Here is a 9534-nt window from a genome sequence, read left to right as displayed (position 1 = left end):
CACTGAGCTCTGGAGTTGGACTCTGTCTCATTGTAGCTGTGTTATGACCAGTAAATAACTCCTTGTCTATGTGTAATCACACAGTTTAATCATTAACAGTGAGGTGCGTGACACGTGCATTTTGGGACAGGACTTAATGAACCCTAAGGCAGTACTAACTGTATCTCTTGTGATCCATGAGTTTTCCCCCTCAGTCTTTTGCAGACTTTTTGCTAAGTACATTATGGAGGGAGGAAAACCTCTGACGACCCAAGCACTGCAGGATTGGAGCATTGAGATTGTGTTGTTCATCACTTAGTGTTTCCCTTACCAGAAGACGTAACCCTTCTCACTGATGTTCACAGAGTCTCTTAAGGTCCAGGCGCCGAGACACACATGATCATTTTTCTCTAATTTACATACTGGCCCTGTACTTTATTTGTTGATAAAGCTACCACTAATCTGTTATTTATACAATACAGCCTCCTATTAGTGGCATGAATGAAAAATTTTCCAGATGGCAGAAAGCAAGGCTCTTTTTTTTTTTTTTTTTAGAGACTTCTCATTTAATAGTGTGAAATCTTTTACAGTTGCTTCAAGCAGTAAAAATGGAATATTGTGCTATTCAGGAGAAACAGGCTAAAGACGGGTTTGATTCCTTATTCTGAATGTGGGACCTAGAAGATACACATGGAAGTAATGGATGCACATTATTTTTTGCACTGTAGCAAAAAATGCAACTGTCTATCGCTTCTGTTTTCAGTTGTTCTTGTCATTTTTCCTTTGCTTGAGGCTGAACCTCAATCTGATGCTTAGCCTGACTCTAGTCATCCGGGCAGCGGCAGGTCTCCTGCTCACACTTTGACTGTGTAGACTAGCATGCTTTCCCTTGAAGTTGAAGACATCAGCAAAATTTGACCTTTTATTCAATGCCATTTACAGTCTGAGTATAAATCGGACTCACACTCTTTGTGTTGAGCCAAGCATCAGTTGTTTGCCCACGTTTGTAATAAAATCATTTTCTGAAAAATCCAGTTATCTCTTTGAGAGCAGAGAGCAAAGTGGGGGAGGGAGGGTTCAAACCAAGTGCTGGAAGTTAAGCCCCAGGAAGGTGCTTGGTCAGTCTCAGACTCTGGTCATGGAGAAGAATGGCATTAGAAAATACGATTTTTAAGAAGTGGAATGGGTGAGATGGAACTCATTGGTACAATGTCTGCTTAGCATGTGTGGGATGCTAAATTCAGTCCTAGCACCAGGGAGACAAGGAGAGAAACAGATGGAGACAAACAGAGATGGAGAGAGACAGAGAGAGAGAGAGAAGAGAGAGAGAGACAGAGAGACAGAGAGACAGAGAGAGAGAGACAGAGAGAGACAGAGAGAGAGAGAGACAGAGACAGAGACAGAGAGAGACAGAGAGACAGAGAGACAGAGACAAAACATTACTACTTTGGGAACACGACTTATTGGCCATCTGAGCTAAATTCTCAAAACAAGCATTTTGTAGTGAACATGCTTTATTTCCAAGAACTTCATGGGGGTGGGGGGGTTCCTTCTCTGGAAGCCCTAATTGACAAAGGAAATCTCCAAGGATTTGTGAAAGTAGAAGCTGTGTGCCCTTGTAGCAGCCAGAATTTCCATTGTGTGAGCATACTTGTTTCTTGTTGATGCCTCTTTGGTATTGCCAAGCCAGCCAACTGATTTCAGTGTTTATAGTACTAAATACCTTTCTGGATCCTCTTTTGTTCTTATTGTAACCACCTGCCTTGTCCAAATTTTAATCTGACCAGATCCTCTTCTTCCAGAAAGTGTTCCTCTTTAAGTTCATGCCTTTCACCTCCCTCATATTTTGCATGTATTACACCATACATAGTATGAACCAACCAGAACTATTCATCCATAAGCACTGAACCTGTAGAATTAATTATCCTTCTTCCAAGAAGACACGAATTTGCACTACAAGTTTTGGGTACCTGTCTGTGAGGGTTCAGATTTATAGTTCCAGATACTTTTGGACAGGAGAGTTGCTAGATTCTAGAAATTATTGAGACTTTATCAGTAAATAAAATTTTGAAAAATGTTCTGCTATAAACTTGGTTTGGTGGCAAATGTCTAATAATCCGGGACTCAAGAAGCAAGTTATTTATTTTTTTTTTTTTGTAGACATATCTGCTCCTAACAGTTCCCCTTTGGCAGATTTAACAAAGAATTTGAACATCTCTACCTCTAGATGAGACAATACTTTGTGGCTAGGCAGCCACTGGACAAAACTACCTGTTTCATCTACAGACTAATACTGTCCAGAAAAGGACAAATTATGCTGAACAGTTAGTCAACTCTGCCAAGACAGGGTGATCAGCCCTTCAAAACCTGCATTTCAAGAGTCTGTCAGTTGATTTTGGGCCAGAAGGCTGAAGACTTGCACTCACATGTTGCTAATAGGGGACTGTGCTAGTGGAGATTTGTCTCTACAACCTCTCAGTTCTGGAAGCTGTGTTAGGCTTCCTATGTGTAGAGAGATTCGGTCATTCAAAGATTTCTGACAGGGTTGAAGACTGATTACACTCTCATAGCTTATCAGGCTGTTTAACTCTGAAAATACATATTTTATTGGATAGTTATCAGATAGTATACAAGCTAGCCAAGATATAATACAGATTTTAAGCCTTTCTTAAGCTAGAATGGATAACTAAATGCTCTGTTTAACTGATATAGTGATGGACTGGGTGTTGAGTATATCATATGTTTTATAAATTGTAAAATGGTAATAATTGTACTCAATTTATATATAAGTGAGAAGGCTTTTTAACTGGACAAAAAGGGGCAAATGTTGCGGATTGCCCTGGAGTTCTCTGTATTTTGATGCTAATTTCACAGCCCCAAGGACAGCTGCCTAGTCACTACTCAGGAATCAGGTGACTTCACCAGAACCTTCTCCCCCATTGAATTTGTAAAACACAGGTGAGGGGACAGGTACAGGATAGAAGGAGGCCTGTCATTGGAGGAGAAGGAAGGATGGGTGGGAGAGAAGTTTGAAGGAAGAGAAGGAGACTGGAATGGAAAGGAGGAAGAGACAGGAGAGAGAGGGAGAGAAGCCGTGGCAGGACAATATGGCGGGTGACGTTAAGATTCCACGCTGTACCTTTACAGGTTGTTACAAATGTTCTTAAGGGATGGATGGTACTGGACTTTGTATGTTTAGGTGGGCAATTATATCTTACCAATTGGGTTAAAGAAAAAAAAGCAGAGGCAGAATACTCAAAAACTTAGTATCACCCTCAGTTACACTACAAGTTCAAAGCCAGCCCAGCATGCATAAGACTCCTGCTGGAAAAATAAACAGTTCAGGTGGGCTGAGGACATAGCTCAGTTGATGAAGGACCTGCCTGATATACCAAAAGCCCTGGGCAATATAGGTACATGCCTATAATCCCAGCACATGTGTGGTGGAGGCAGGAGGATTAGAAATTCAGCACAGCCTTGGATACTTGTTTCAATCTAAAAATAAACAAATACTTTTAAAAAACACAGCATTAAAATGCTTTTCTAACTTTTGCCTAAGTCAGGGTGATTTGGGGTGTTCCTATTCTACCTGCTCCTTTAGGGCATGAACTATGTATCCACTGCATTGCCCGGACAGAAGCCAGTTTGCTCTTATTCTGTTTGCAGCAAACCCAGCACCTGGACATGCTGCACAAAGATCTACCATGAGACTTAAACCCAGGGTCTGGAAAAGCTATACAGAGGTTTACCATGAGCTGATACACTTAATTCAAAATCAGGTTTTCAATTGACAGATATCTATTGGTCAGCTGCTACCCCTGAGACATTTGGGGAAACGGGATCACAAGAGACTTTCCTTTTGTCTAGGCATATACTTCAATTAACTGGAAAATGTGTCTTATATAAGAAAGGCTATTAAAATAAAACAGACTCAGAAGGATGAACATCTTCTTTTTTTCTGTCTGCAAAACTGCAGATTTAAAAAAAATAGGATTGAGGGATGCTACTTGGAGAGAAAATGGAGACCAACAGGAAGTGTGAACAAGGGAGAGATGTACACCCTGCTTTCCTGAAATGTCTAGCTTAGCCTTAGTAGAACACAGCACACAGAGAGACAGAGAGAGAGAGAGAGAGAGAGAGAGAGAGAGAGAGAGAGAGAGAGAGAGAGAGAGAGATTCCACTACAGGTGCTAAGCAACTGACCTATGGGAAAGTCCAGGTTATTTACTGGAGAAAAACTTATTATTGTCTTTTTATGTGCTTGGGTGTTTTGCCTGCATGTAGGTCTGCATGTAAGAACGGTATTGGCCACAATCTCTCCTGCCTGCAAGAGGGACTAATGAAATGAGGGTGGTGGGAGTGACCAACCCATGACTGGACCTCCTCAAGAGGGAGCCTATGTCTGACACTGCCTGAATGGCCCGGAAGCATCAGGACACCCTAGAGGCCCAGGATAGAACCAAACACCACTGGAGTAGAAGGTGGAGAGGTCAATGAAATGATTTCTAATAATATTCTGCTATACTTGTAGTTTGGGACCTAGCCCACCTGTCATCAGAGAGGCATCAAGCAGCAGCTTATGGGAGCAGATGCAGAGACCACTGCCACCCACTAGGTGGAGCCAGGGGACCCTTCAGTGTAAAAGTATCATTTATTCTCCTGCATTAATTGAAATCTCTGAGGCTTAGCCTCCATCGGCTAACCTAAGCCTAGTCCTGGAAACTTCTAGCCTCCATACAATCTTATCTAGGGCTAGAATGTTGTTGGCTTCTGAGACTTTCTGCTGAATAAGCTCACCCTTCTTGTTCTTTCCAATCCCGGGCTGGATGATTTCAATTCAGTTATTCTGGCTCAAATTTCACTCCTTGCTGACCAATTCAATCTGCTCCCCCATACATACCCCTTAAATTGCTCTGCTTGATTCACACTAACTCTAGCAATCTGTTCTAGTCTAATGGCTCCTCATTCTCTGGCTCATTCTGCACATGCGGTATGAAAATAATAAAGAAAGGACCACCTACTCAACTCAGGGAAACACTTCTAATAGTCCAGGGTCAAGGTCAGGCTGGGGACCTGACAATGAGGACCTTGAAGCTTGGGGGAAGTCTGAAGCATAAACCCATGAGCAGATATTCAGGGGATAATACAGAAAGAATTCATAAATCGAGGATCAGTTCTTAGGCCTAGGGTGTAGAGGATAGCAGGATGTTTGCACAGGCTCTGGGCTATTCTAAGGCAGCCATCTTATCTCAATGTTTGTGGGGCTAAGGCAGGTCAGGTGGTTTAGTAAAAGCTGAAAAGAATATAGTACTTGAGGGCAGTAAAATGGTGGCAGATCAATGGGTGGAATTACTCTGGGCTCTTCAGTTCTGTCTTTACTTGTATCTAACTTGTTCTCTCTTCCACGTGACTCTGTAAATCTCTCCTGGTAAAAGTGCCTCCCCCTCCCTCTCTCCTCTCTTAAGTAGTTTCTCCCTCCCCTCTTTCCTCATGAGATTTGGGCATATCCTATTCTGTCAAATCTTTCTCTGATCCATTACCTTGTCTGCCTCTCAATAAGACATGACTTTCAAACATGGCTGCTTCCTTCTACAAACTAACTTTACCTTCATTGTTTGGGATTAAAGGCATGTCTGTATGCCAGAGGGATTAAATTCATAGGGGGATCAAATATCCTGTAACACTGTAGAAGATGAGGAGGAATGATTGTAGATGCCAGAAAGGTCACGGTCACTATGAGAACTCAACCCATACAATCAATTAAGCAGGGCTCACAAGGACTCACAGAAATGGAAGTGACAAACCTGGACCATGAACGGGTCTGAGCTAGGTCCTCTGCACACAGCTTATGATTGTGTAGCTTGCTGTTCTTTGGGACACACAACAGTGAGAGTAAAAGAGTCTCTGACTCTCTCCTGCTGTTGGGAGTCGTTTCCTCCTGCTGGGTTGCCATGTCCAGCCATGATATCACGTTTGTGTCCAGTCTTATTGCATCTTTTGGGGTCATATTTGACGGATATCTCTGGGGTTGGGGGGACTTGCGTTGTTGTGTTGTTGTTTCTGTGTATTTTGTTTTTGAGGAAACAGAGGAGGAGTTGATTTGGAGGAAAGGGGAGGTGAGGGCAGGTACTGGGAGAAGGAAAGGAAGGGGAAATGGTGGAAGGGACATAATGTGGGAGAGAAGAATAAAAGGCTTCCATGCAGATGCTGGCAACCAAACCCAGGTTTTCCAGAAGAGCAACCAGTGTCCTTAGCTGCTGAGCCATCTCCCCATCCCTAAAAAAAAATGTTAAGTGTGTGCAAAATGGACCAAGTATATCAACACCTATGGTTCCTGATTCTTCCATTTTCCTGTGCTCAGATTTTTTTTCCTCTCCATTATTTCCTCATAATTTTTTACGTTGGCAATCAGGGACATTAATATTAGCTATAAAATTATTGTGTCACTTATTTTATTTTTCTTAGCATATATTCATTGTAAAAAAAGTGGATTTTGTTGTGGCCTTTTCATACAGGCAAAAATTGTATATTTATTGTGCTCCACTAAATCTAAACAGGAAATTCCATGAGAGCAGATGTTTAATCTGTCACATTCACATTTGTCCCTTAGCCTTGCCCTCTTCTAAGCCTGGAGGAATCTCTTTGCTCTTGAAATAGAGGTCACAGGGTAAAAGATTAGTCTTCTCAGACAGGACTGGCCAGTGAGAAGATGGACTTACATGGGTGGCACATGTCAAAAAAAATCAAAACGTTGATGATAAAGTTTATTGTAAAGTCTGGGACACTTTTGGGGTAAAACAGAAAGGCGAGGACTAGAGAGGGCTGTAGGGCACAAAGGATGTAGATGCTGGTCCTGGCTCTATAACCTATGAGAGATGTAGGACACAATGAATGTAGACTCTGGTCCTGTGCACTATAACCTATGAGGGAAGGCAGACACAATGGTTGTACACTCTGGCCCTGTGCACACCTATGAAGCACACTTCCCGACCAGATAGAAGTAGGTCACAAGGTGTAGGATCAATTCCAAACATTTGTGAATATGGAAGCCATGTGTTCGTATTCCCTCTCTCTGGGTTGGTGGAGACTAAGTAAGGAGCTCGGGTCAGAAGGAGCAGTTATTTCCTGTCCCTCTCACCTAGTAAGAGCAAGCAGGGGGAAGAGGAAAATGGTTATTTTAATGCTAGAACTCCCTCTACAGGGTAGTCATGCTGAGTTAGGTTTACTTCAGGACACCCAACCAAAGGAAAGTGAGATTCTCTTTGTGAACCAGCGTATCCTTTTCCTCCTATTGTCTGTCCTACTGTTGTTGGAGGAAGGGGGAAATATTTAATTTATGTATGTGAGTACACTGTCGCTGTCTTTTCAGACACATCAGAAAAGGGCACTGGATCCTATTACAGATGGCTGTGAGCCACCATGTGGTTGCTGGGAACCTGGAAGAGCAGTCTTCTCTCCAGCCCCCCATTCTTTTTTGGGGCCCTCCAATTTCTTCCCATGTTTTTCCTTGGTGTCTTTTTTTTAATGTATGTATGTACGTATGTATGTATGTATGTATGTATGTAAGTATGTATGTATTTCATGCATAAGAGTACACTAGCTGTCCTCAAATACACCAGAAAGGGGCATCAGATCCCATAACAGATGGCTGTGAGCCACCATGTGGTTGCTGGGAATTGAACTCAGGAACTATACACCCATTGCTCTAAACCACTGAGCCAACTTTCCAGCCCCTCTTAATGTCTTATTGATGTTTCCTTTACCTTCCTTCTTTCTGTCTGTGGGACCATCTCTGGGTCCCTGAATTGAGGAATTGTGTACAGTAGGAAGGCACTGCACAAAGACAGAGAAAAATGGGTATCAAGAAAAGTGCTGATATGGAACAGAGACTATGTTTCCTCCAAAGAACAGTGTGGAGACAAAGTGGCTTTTTGCTGCTCTCTCATCCAAAGGAAACAAAACAAAACCACTGCCTAAACACCGAGCAGACAGAGTTGAAACATGGGAGCCAAGACAAAAATTTTCACAGGTTTTTTTTTTTTTTTTGGACAATATGAATGCTGCTCAAAGGATATTTGCTGAGAACATAACAGTCACTTTGTTAAGCAGCCTGGGATCCATACGGTATGCAAAAGCAGCATCACCATTAGTAGCCTGGGGTAGCGGACAGCCTATGCAATGATGGAAAAATCAAACAAGGAATCCCAGAGGTGCTGACATGCACAACATAACTAAATTAGGTTAGCCCAGTTAGGGAGCATTGCCACCCATGAACAATAACAATGACAGGTGCTGGTGTCAGGTGGGAAGTGGCAACTGAGAAGAAGTCAGGGAATGTTTTAGAAGGGTCAGCAGGAGCCTCTGATGATGGAATGACCGAGTTAGCGAAGGCTAGCCCTTGAGAATAACTCCAGTGTGGTAACCTGCAACCAGTCAAACCTGTCACTAACTGACGAGGAAAATGGAGTGATGTTGCCCCATGGACCAGGAAGACTTGTTCATGGCACTTTACCTAGGACAAGATCATTCCAGGGCCATAGTGGAGGACTGTCTTGTGAGTCAGTAGCTCAGAGTAGTCTCACCGACTAGGAAAGCGAATTCCCACAGGGGGTCAGCAGAGAGCCAAGAAGAGAGCAACCAGGCCTGAGTAAGAACGGGATCTGGCTTTGAGATTGTTTGCTTTCATTTTGGGGTGTTGTTTGTTTGTTTCTTTTTTTTTTTTTTCTTTTTTCTTTTTTCTTTCTGGTTCTCTTTTGGTTCGTTTGGTTTGGCTTTGGAGGGAGGGGATCTTACATAGCCCAGTTTTTACTAGCACCAAGATGACCTTGAACTCCTGACCTTCCTGTCTATACTTTTCAAATCCTGGGTTTCCAGGCATACAACGCCATGCCCGGTTAGCTTTTGTTTTAAGAGGTGATAGTAGGCATTGTTCTCCTTAGGTTTTCTTCACTGTTGTTGCCAAAATATGAGCTTTCGTTATCAATAAAACATCCCTAAACATTTTCATAGAGATGTGAGCCTAGCCTTGAAATGTAGATCCAGTGCTAGGTAACGGGAGAATGGGGTCCAGATCGCTCTGTTTTGCTTGACAGGTTTCACAGACTCTCCATACATCCGTGTCCCTAACTATTAAATGGGGATGGAGGCAAAGCCAGGACAGAGCATTTGCTCGGTGTGTGTGAGACTTTCCACTCAATGTCAAAGGCTGCAAAAAAAAAGAAAAGAAAAGAAAAGAAAAAGAAAAAAGAAAAAAGTGTTTGCTTCAGAGTAGCTGAGTTTGTCTATTTCGGCGGGGTCCGTGGCTTCTGCCTCTTGGTTTGATGTTGCACACAGGACCCAGGGCCTTCCTCATGCTGAGTGTACTCTCCCCCTGAGCTCTACCCAGCCCTGTTTATTGTGGCTGTGGCTTAATGTAAAAAGCATCCCCCACTGTCTCCTGCTTTGAATGTTTGCTCCTCTACTGCTGTCAATCAAGAGGCTCCGGGTCCTTTAGAAGGTGGGTCCTAGCTGGTAGAAGGAAGTCACCAGGGATGGCTCTTTGAAAGTGATAAGCCAG

The sequence above is a fragment of the Rattus rattus genome, chromosome 9 (assembly GCF_011064425.1).
Source record: "Rattus rattus isolate New Zealand chromosome 9, Rrattus_CSIRO_v1, whole genome shotgun sequence".
NCBI classification, from domain to species: domain Eukaryota; kingdom Metazoa; phylum Chordata; class Mammalia; order Rodentia; family Muridae; genus Rattus; species Rattus rattus.
This window is presented reverse-complemented; position numbering follows the sequence as displayed.